Source organism: Egretta garzetta, unplaced genomic scaffold (assembly GCF_000687185.1).
Source record: "Egretta garzetta isolate BGI_Z169 unplaced genomic scaffold, ASM68718v1 scaffold467, whole genome shotgun sequence".
Taxonomy (NCBI): domain Eukaryota; kingdom Metazoa; phylum Chordata; class Aves; order Pelecaniformes; family Ardeidae; genus Egretta; species Egretta garzetta.
In genome coordinates, this window is record NW_009260196.1 from 72,794 (window position 1) to 82,629 (window position 9,836).

General features: G+C 36.8%; 1 protein-coding gene across 1 annotated transcript in view; it reads right to left on the reverse strand.

The window, feature by feature from the left end:
- Window positions 1–9,836, reverse strand: part of INTU (inturned planar cell polarity protein) — a 152,539-nt gene that overhangs the window by 60,409 nt on the left and 82,294 nt on the right. The window lies entirely within an intron of this gene.

Consider the following 9,836-nt stretch of genomic DNA (forward strand, 5'->3'; position numbering starts at 1 on the left):
AGTAGGCCTCTTTGCCTGGCTCACCCAAGGCAAGCAGCATGTTGTTGCATTATGGTTTTGTTTGCAAAAACTTTACTTCAATGTTTGTTCTTGATCTTTTTATTTTCACAAAAATAAGCACTTTTTTCCAAGTCCACCTTCCCAAGACATGTAAAAAATTAATTTTTTTTTGAAGAAAATTGTTCCTATACCTAATCCTAGTGGTTTTAAAGTAGAATGTGACAGTAACCCATGGCAAAAAGCATTCTGTCACATATTCACGTAATACCAATGTTTAGATTGTGTATTAATCTTACTTAACTCTGAAGGAAGGGCAAATTATGGAACATTGATTCGACAGCCTGTCTGTAATTTTAAAATTTACCAACAAACACACATACTTAGTCTGCACCATCTCACAACCAGCACTTTTGGATTAAGCTGAATTTTCTTTTTTGTATGAGACTCTCAAAAAAGCATATTTAGAATTTTTATGGATTAAACAATTTATGTAACTAGTTTAATCGTGAGGTAAGTAGGAGCATTTTAAAAGCTAAAGACTTTTTAAATTTTCCTATCAGGTGTGCTGAGAATCCTCTGCTTCTTAAATATTTAAATGCATAACACTGAAAGCAGTCACAGTTGACTTCTAGCTTGAGAAAATAGATACTTTTCTCATTCATTTAGTTTTAATCAGAAATATTTCTTTAAAAATGTAAATATTTTTGTAGCTCTCAAGATTTTTAAAAAAAGCAGAATAGCACCACCTGGTGCTGAGCAAAGTTTTTACGATCAATTCCAATCACTTTTTTGAGATTACTGCTGTGCACATAAACTACCGCCTTTCACAATCACGATTTCAGGTCAAATGATTAGGGACATAATGTTATCACTATCTCTGTCATTAATGCTTCCTGGCCTTTCTTATAGGCACTTTTTTTCTTCTAAATCTTTATCCATTACTTACCAGTTTTTAGGGACTTTTTAAAAAGTTCTTCTTGTAGCTTAAACATTCGGGACATGTGTAAAAAGTTATTGATTAAAATCTGATTTTTAGACTTTTTTTCAGCTGGTGTGGATATGAGGATGATGAAGAACTACAGATAAAAGTGAACTTCACTCTTTTTCTTTGTTTCTAATTATTTCTGAGTTTCCTCATGGTGCTTGGAATTAAAAGCACAATTGTGGTTAAGACCTACAACCTGAAAGGACTTTAGATGCCTAAAACCTGCCAAAATCCATGGGAAGTTAAGTGCCTGAGGATGTATCCCTAAGAATTCAATTTCTAGGCATTAAATATTTATTTCTGCAAATAGGAGAATTAAAGGTAGCGTCTCATTTTTAAGTAATCTATTTCCTGCTTGATATTTATAGAGTCCTCAACTGAAGCCCATGAAAAGTGTAAAAAATCCTTCTCATGTGACATCCCAGAACAGGAACCTAAATTCCAGCTTCATCTTGGAGTTACCTAGAATTATAGCTTAGAATTCAGTCTCCAGCTGCGCTGTCACTCTTAAGGCTTTCTGATTCTGAAGACTGTACAACCAATAAAAGGAATCCAACATCTCAACATTAAACCTGAGAAGAAACCCTTTCCTCCAAAGCTTAGCTGCGTCTCTCCTAAGTTATCTTGCCCTTAAACAGTACATAAAACCTCTTTTTAAAACAGGGAAAAACTCTGTGATAAAACTTTATATATTGGCAAAAGGGTTAACTGGTGTTGACTGTTACTTACTGTGAAGAACATGAAAGGACAAGAAGGTTTATTTCTGCCTGATGTTTTGTTTTTCTGCATTCCAATTTACCATTCATTCCTCCTCAGTAACATTATGATCCCTTTGTCCCATGAGCACCACTTTGTGTCAATGTTTTATGTTACTTTTTAAAATGACTTGCATACAATTTTTTGTGAAGTAAGAAAATTATTTTTATAAACCCAATACATTCATACAATAAACACCAATACGCTCATAAAATAAACAAGCCAATAACGAGGTAAACTGTCATCATAGAATCATAGAATCAATGATTAGGGGACAGTTTGTGAGTTTCTCACAACATTGCTTTGGAAATTTTTTATGTTTTAATTTTATGTGTTCGAAGTATTAAAACCAACTAAAACTGGTCTCTTTTCAGATCAATGAGGCAGAGCTAAGCACCTTTATGTTCAGAAATTGCTGACCAGGAAGCTAATGTAAAGAGATACTAAGGGCATATCTTCATGAGTGCACACAAGCAGGAGGGCAGAAATCTCCCAGCTACCAACCCAAAAACTTACACAGTAAGAGCGATAGTATATGAGATCATTGTTTGACCCTAAAAGTGTGATCAAAGCTGGTTAGCTTGATGACACATTACTGCTGCTGAGCTACATGTCCAGAAATCAAAGCTCAAATTCACAGCTCTAAAAATAATTGTTATATTTCTTAGGTAGTTGCTAGATAGATGATGAAATCCTGATGTTTTGTCTTTATGATATCTGTCATTTGGGAGAGAACTTTGTAAATATATTGTGTCATGTCTTGGCTTGATTGCCTGTTGTTTTCCCAGTGTCCATGCTGTTTCTCACTGTGTACACACATAAAAATCAGGACAATCGTGGAGTTGTTTAGGACCATTTCTCTTACTGAGATAATGCAATTCTAATCAAACTATTGTGCAGCTTTAGTTTCTTCTGGTCTCTGAAATCTCAGCTATTTGTTTGCCTTCCGTCTTATCAAAGGCACCTTGATCTGACATAGTCTCCTGCTTCCTCAATTTCTTCCATGTAACAGATGCACTTGGTCATCTTGATCCAGTGCATAGGATCACGCAGCTGAAAGGAGACTGTGGCACTGCAGGGACAGAGCTACCTAATCTTGTGCTCCAAACCTCTGGAAGATTCACCCCTTAGCTATAGGAAGTGTCATGGCTTCTTTCTCACTGTGTGACTGCAGATACTTCACATTTCTTGTGCAGGCATGTCCTGATGCATAGGTTTTTCAATAAACGAGGTCTTACAGTTTGCAAGAGAAGATGAGAGGCCTGCTATTCACTGTTTTAATTTCAAACACTGAAAACATTCCACAGCCTATCTCAGTTGATGACAGTTTCGCTTGATCTATGTTTCATGATACGGCTGTATTTACAGTGGGTTTGTTTTCAGTATCCACAGAGGGACTTAAAAATCCAACTAACCAGCAACGCTAACAAATTTTCACTGAGTATAAATTTTAATTTGCAAGTGAGAAACACTAGAGGGCATTGAAAGTTCTGTGCACATACATCTGGTAACTCCACAGTGCTCTACTTTAACAGCAGTCTTCTCACTGTGATTAACAAATACAAGATTACTAACATGATGGAAAAAGCTGTGGAGGCCATGTGCAGACTGAAAAAAAAACCCAACAAACACCTTCTGGCACTTAAATGACAAGTACAATGATTGCTTTTGTCAGCCAGCACATGCAGCACACACAATACAAACCAACATAATTGAAGTCGCACATGGATTTCTCTGAAAATGGAAGCAAAACAATATTAGGCACAGCCATTTCTGAAAATGGAATTGTATAACCTGGGACTGGCAGCTGGTAGAGTTATATATTCCATTATATATGCCTATCTCTGGTCTGAGAATTTTTTTTCCCCCCCGCATGCATTGTACAAATTCTGTTTAAAATTTAACAAAAATACCGGTAATTTCACGAGTGTCTGTTTTAAGCGAGTTCTAAGCTGTATGCGTTCTCATAAAGAGAAAAGGAAAATAAAGACAGAGTGAATATACACAAAGGGGGCGGGGGTTAGGAGTAGTTTAGAAGTTATTTGTCAGTGAAAGTAGTAGAACTTGCAAGACGATTCTTTGATTTTCCTGCAAAAAATGCAGGCTCTTCAGAATCTTCTGTGTCCTATAATACATGTCACAGGTCTTTCTTCCTGGAAATAATAGTGTAGAAAAAATTCTGAGGATGCAGAGAGTTCTTGAGACAGAACTGCATGTATGGGATATAATAGAGGAAGGTCTTTGAGGAAAAATGTTGCTTATCCTCTCTTATCTCTTCGTCTGTTTTAGATGTCTGTATGTGTTTGATAGGTCTGTATATGGCAGACTACAAAGAGTGTATTATTTTGAAAAGCGCAAAAGGTGCCACAGTGCCAGAGGGATGCAAAGTGGTGCAGGCAAAGGCAGCCTCCTCCTCCTTCTCTGATTCCTATTGGTTTTGCAAACCTGCACAGAGCTATGCACCATCACAGGCTGGGGTCCAAAATACTGGTAGTTACTGCTATTTTGCTTGTATGTAGTCCTGTGTTTAATCAAAAATGATTAAGCCTGGATGTTTTTTCCCTCAGTCATTTTGCACGTTGCTAAACTACCCAGCCTGTGTAGATATTTAACATCATCTGTCACAACTGAACTGTCCTTAGGGATATTAGAGACCTCCGTATCAAGAAAAAGACGTTACTCATTTTTATCACTCCTGGGTTTCTTTTGGAAAAATCAGAGGAAATGAAGCGTACTTTATACCAAACTAAGATACATACACACATTGATCTCATTATCAGGGGTACCACTGCAGTGAAGCGTAGAAATAGAAAGCCAACTCCAGTGAAACTGTTGCGTCCCTTGACTTTAAACCAGTCCCAAAAATGGCTTATTCCCATTAGAGAATGAAGACACATAGATAGGAATCCTACAGAGTCTGTTCTGCAATAAGAAAACAAGCAGACAGCACTTCTTCTCCAAAGGGGCATCATTGTCTATTGCTATTTTAAAGCTCTTGTGCAAAATCCAGTGTAGAATGTAGTATTTGACTTGCCCACAAAGTAATGGTGACTAAAATCGTGCTTTAACAAATAGCAAATAAATTATTTGAAGATCTGAATTATGTACTATAGCTACAATATGGATGACGCTTTCAGAAAAGTATGTTTTGTAGGGGAAAAGAAAGGAATATGAAGTTTTTTCATCACTGGTTAGTGTTTCAAATTCACTTTCAAAAAATCTGACCAAATTTAAGATAAACAAAAAGTGATTCTATGATTCTATGAAATATAACCACTTCTGAGAACACTGGTTGCAAGGTTATACTATGTTATATATTTATCTGGTAACAACAAGAATAAAGAACAACATTTAGCAAGGAAGAACGTGAAATGGACTTTTTCTACCTGTCATATGCCGCAGGGCTTACAAAAACAATGGACATCTTATTGCATCCTTCACAAGGTGCCAACAAAAATTTCTAAGGCTTGAGGTCACATAGAAATATTTTGAGAAATTACAGAAAATGAAGACCAGAGCTACCACAGCCGCTCCCAGTGGAGCAGCATCATGTTTGTGTCCGCTAGTTCAAGCTTTTGTGAATAGTGCTCTTTTTTTTCCCATTATGACAAATTGCTAGAGTTGCCACTAGCTATAGTTTCACCAGAACAATTACACCATGGGACTTGAAAATGTTTCTGTTCAGAGACTCAGATGCTGTGGATTCTGCTTTTTCCTAGCAGCTGTTACGACAGGGAATTTAGACGCAAGCAGATGAGCTAAAGCCTAATGCTGATGAGATGAAAGTTACTAGATGAGAGGTCTTGAGGAACTGAAACACAGCATCTGCACCAGTATCTGCACCTTCTGCACAGGAAATACTTTGTGTTTTGTCATTACATTTATCTTTAAAGCTTGTTTTCTTTACCAGTTAAATATTCTTCTGCTCATAATCAATTGTAGCTAAGAACTTGTGCAGCTTATTAGCACCTGATGGTTGTCCATCTCAGGTAGTGGTGAATGATACAATTTTTTTTTTCTAGTGTGACTAATCAGAGAATGATTTTGGCTTCTTTTGGCAGTGGACTTGCCACAGTGATCCATGACTTAATCTGCAGCTTCCAGGTTCCAAACAACATACATTTTAATAGCTACTGTACCACTGGAAAACAGGAGACAGCATCACTGCCATTCAAGGTCTATTGTGGGAAGTGGAGATGCACCGCTACTCTCTCTGAGCCATGCTGTGGTGGGGTCTCTAGCATGTTACTGGCACAAGTCAGGTAAAACATGGGACAAGTATTTGTAGCCAGGTCGAAGAGACAGCTGCTTAACCAGAACCTAGCCAAAATGAATTTGAGCAAAGAATTTTATATTGACCCTTGCTGCTGTCTAACCTGATGATAACAGCTTTGTCTTCACTAGGAAAAGATGTATAGGGAGTTGAACATTAAAATCATAGTGTATCTAAGGCAGATGTAATTACATTTTTCAATGATTAAGATAAAGGAAATGATCCTTCTCAGGAGAATCTTAAGACAGGGCCTTTCATGCTGGAATCTGCAAATTATTTGTGCATATTTAATGTGCACAAATTACCTGTATGCCTGATAACATTCAGCAGTTTACTGAGGAAGAAAACCAGGATTCATCAGGAAAATTTTAAGAAGAGAAACCACATCAGCATATTGCCAAACAGGAAAGCAATATGAAAACTCCACGGTGTGTTGAAGGAGACTGGCAGATATATACAGTGAAAAAGAAAAAAAATATTTGTTAATTTTTTTTTGTTAATTTTTCTTTGTTAATTTGGAACTTAAAAGTCTAACTGAAAACTCTCTGTAGTATATCTGGTACCTGCTGCACAAATCACTTCAACTTATGTTTACCTAGAGCTCTCTTAAGCACAAGTGGTTTATATGAAGAAAAATTCAACTGCATTGCAGCAGAGCACATATCTTCAATTTAAAACAACATGGCAAAATAATACCAATGCATTCCAGAAACATCTATAAAGGCAGAACTAGTGCAGCTCTGTTCTTATTAATGCCCAGTTATGTCAAGATGCATAACAGGCCTTCATGATTGTAATAAATCAATGACAAGGTATGCCATAAATGTCATACTGTAGCTTGGGGTTATGATTTCTGATTGGTAACTGATGAAGTCATACTTGGAGTTTACTGGAGATTGCTGGAAGGGTAAGGTGTAATCATATTGTTTAGATTATGCACTAGTTTTCATCTTACAGTAAACTATAAAGTAGACCTATTTTTTTTTCTGAAATATCATTTGAAACATTTAGAATATTTCTGCTTGTATTACATGTAGGCATTGTTTTCTGAAATACTTCTAAAAAGAAGTCCTTAATAGCTCACTGATCTGGCACCTTTTATTTTATTGACAAGAACCACAGTGGTGCTGTGCATACCTTTGGATATTTATTTGTTACAATATCCTGTTTTCTTCTTTATCTCCCTGAATATGAATGTTCAGAACAGAGAGGAATAGTTGAAGATTTATGAAAACAGCAGCTGGTCAGTGCAGTTAAAAAGACAGTCTTAAAATTGGAGAACTGGATTCTCAGCTTTGAGGTCTGCTATGAAGAAAATAATAAAACTTTGTGATTTATATTTCTTCCGTTCCATAGTAAGTAGAACTGTGGAACGTGTGCAAGTTTTTGAAGAGTAGGTCAGAGTCTCACTAGAAGATAGGGCTTACAGAAGAATTTCTCTGATTTCATCCTAAGCATTGAGGGATGGAGTGAGAGAGCCTCTCCCCGCCCCCCCCCCAAAAATACTAACAAGTTACTTTTTGGAATCCTTTTGAGTTGTGGTTGTGCCCTGATCACTTCCATCATTCTGCAGGGCAACAGTGGCAGCTCTTCCAGCTCTGGGAAGGGAGAACACTCAGAATTGCCCTCTAACCAGCTAAGGCATTCTGTAAAGGTTAAGGAATTATATTTCTGGATGGAATCCCAGTTTGGTCTCCTCCACAAAAGAGGCCAACAGTAACAGCAGGGTGTTACTGATTAAAGGCTGGAAAATGCAGAAAATACCATTTTACAAAGGACTAAAGAAAAAAATCATACTGTGCAACTTGAAAATATATTAGAGCAAACATTTAAAAACAGTACTTATCAACTGTAATAAACTAGTTTTAATTTTACAAATCATTATACCTAACAACAACTTATAGCATAGTTAAGCTTTAAATAATATCTGTGTATTTGAAAGCTTTTCTGGTTTTAGCTAAAATAAAAAAGCCCAGCTTGTGCTTTATGCTCAATGTGAAAGTGTTTTGTCAAGTACAGGATCTAATGGAGTAAATTTCGCTTAATCTGCAGATACCATTGAAAACAGTCCCAGCTAGTTGCTTCCCCAAAAATCATGGGTAGCTTGCTTGAGTACTGAGCCCAGGAGAGAGGCCAGGTAACAACTGACCGCAAATTACTTCGTACATTGTTATCCAACCAGAATTGCCTGGAATTATTTTACACTTCATATGTTAAAGTAGATTTTTGCAATACTTTCCCTAAAGGACAGTAACAAGTTCCTGATACCCTTTCTCTATACCATGGGTCATTAGGCAAGATTTGAAACAGCAACTTTCACAGCTCTTGTATGGACCAGTGCTTTCTGAGCAAAAGAAATAATTACCTGCCCAGTTGCAGTACGAAGACAGTATCCTCTGGAAGAGCATAAAGCATGTGTCTTTTTTATGTAATTACGTAAAATTATCCTAACTCTCCTAAAATATCCTAACCCTTATTCTCACCTCTAGATAATTTTACTTTAGTAAAACAACCTGAAGATACCTCTCTCTCTTGCCTAACAGTGAATTAAAAATGAGAAGGTTTTTTTAAACTAAATCCACTTATTCTAAAGACTCCTCATGTTGGTACGATTAGAATGAAAAATCATAGACATCCTGGAAGAGCAGTGCGTTTCTTAGCAGTGAAAATGCCTGTGTAATACTTCTGTTATATGCTGCAGCCTAATCCCATATTATTTAAAATTTGCTTATACAGTTGTGAGAAAAAACACACTGAACTTGTTTGTAGCTCTGTGGAAGCTAAAGGCATGTATTTTATTATTTCAATGGAAGTGTTGGGAGCACAAGCACAGGCCTGGGTAACGGAATATGCCCAAAATATCAAAAGCTGTTTGTGCTATATAGGACAGTAATAACAATAATTTTGCCAGAAGAAAGCAACTGAAATAGCACTCCCTTTATTTAAGGACCTCAGTTGTGTTAAATGGTCCAGTTCCACAATTTTCAGATCTATAAACGAGGTTATAAGAAAATAAAATGTTTGCTTATGCTCATAAATACCAGGGAATACAGTTCAGGAGATCTGATTCCCATTCCCATGTTCTCACTGCTAGTTACGGCTACCATATCAGGGTATGTTTTTTCCCATTGGAAATTCTGACTGGCTTTTGAAGGTCTTTTCTGTTTCTCCAACATTTTGTCTATGAGGCCATGGACACATTTTATTATGTCCTACTACTGTTTTACAAATATGCAGTAACTTTTGAAACATCACTGACGTTTCAGATCTATCTCACAGGCTCAGAGCGTCCGCTTGGTTCGCATGCACATTTTCTGTCAGGGAAATCCCAGGCTGAAATCTGTGAGCACTATTTTGCAGAAACATCAGTATCAGTTCAATACCTTTCTGTCTCATGCTTCACTGAGAAGCTCTCTAAGAAGACAAAACATTTACAGTGCCTTTCCTATTCCGAGTCTCTGTATGTCACTGTCTGTTCCTTCTTCCCCCCCCCTTTTTTTTAAAGCTAACTCTGATACACAGAGTTTCTTATTGTAACTATTTCATTGTTCAGCAATAGTACAATCTCTGAAATCCTTCCTCGAGATGCATATCTGATGCTACCTACCTACTAGACAAACAAAAATGGATATAATAGAAAAAAGCGAGAGATTATTATTTACAGTCATAGACAAAATATTGCATTTTTTTAACTATCGAATTGTGGGCACTTATAAACTCTGTCAACATGCACGGTTCTCTCTCCCTATTATATAGTAAATGCAAGGTATTGTTTTGAATTGGGTCCAGATGCTAGGGTGAATTATAAGACACCTGCTTAGC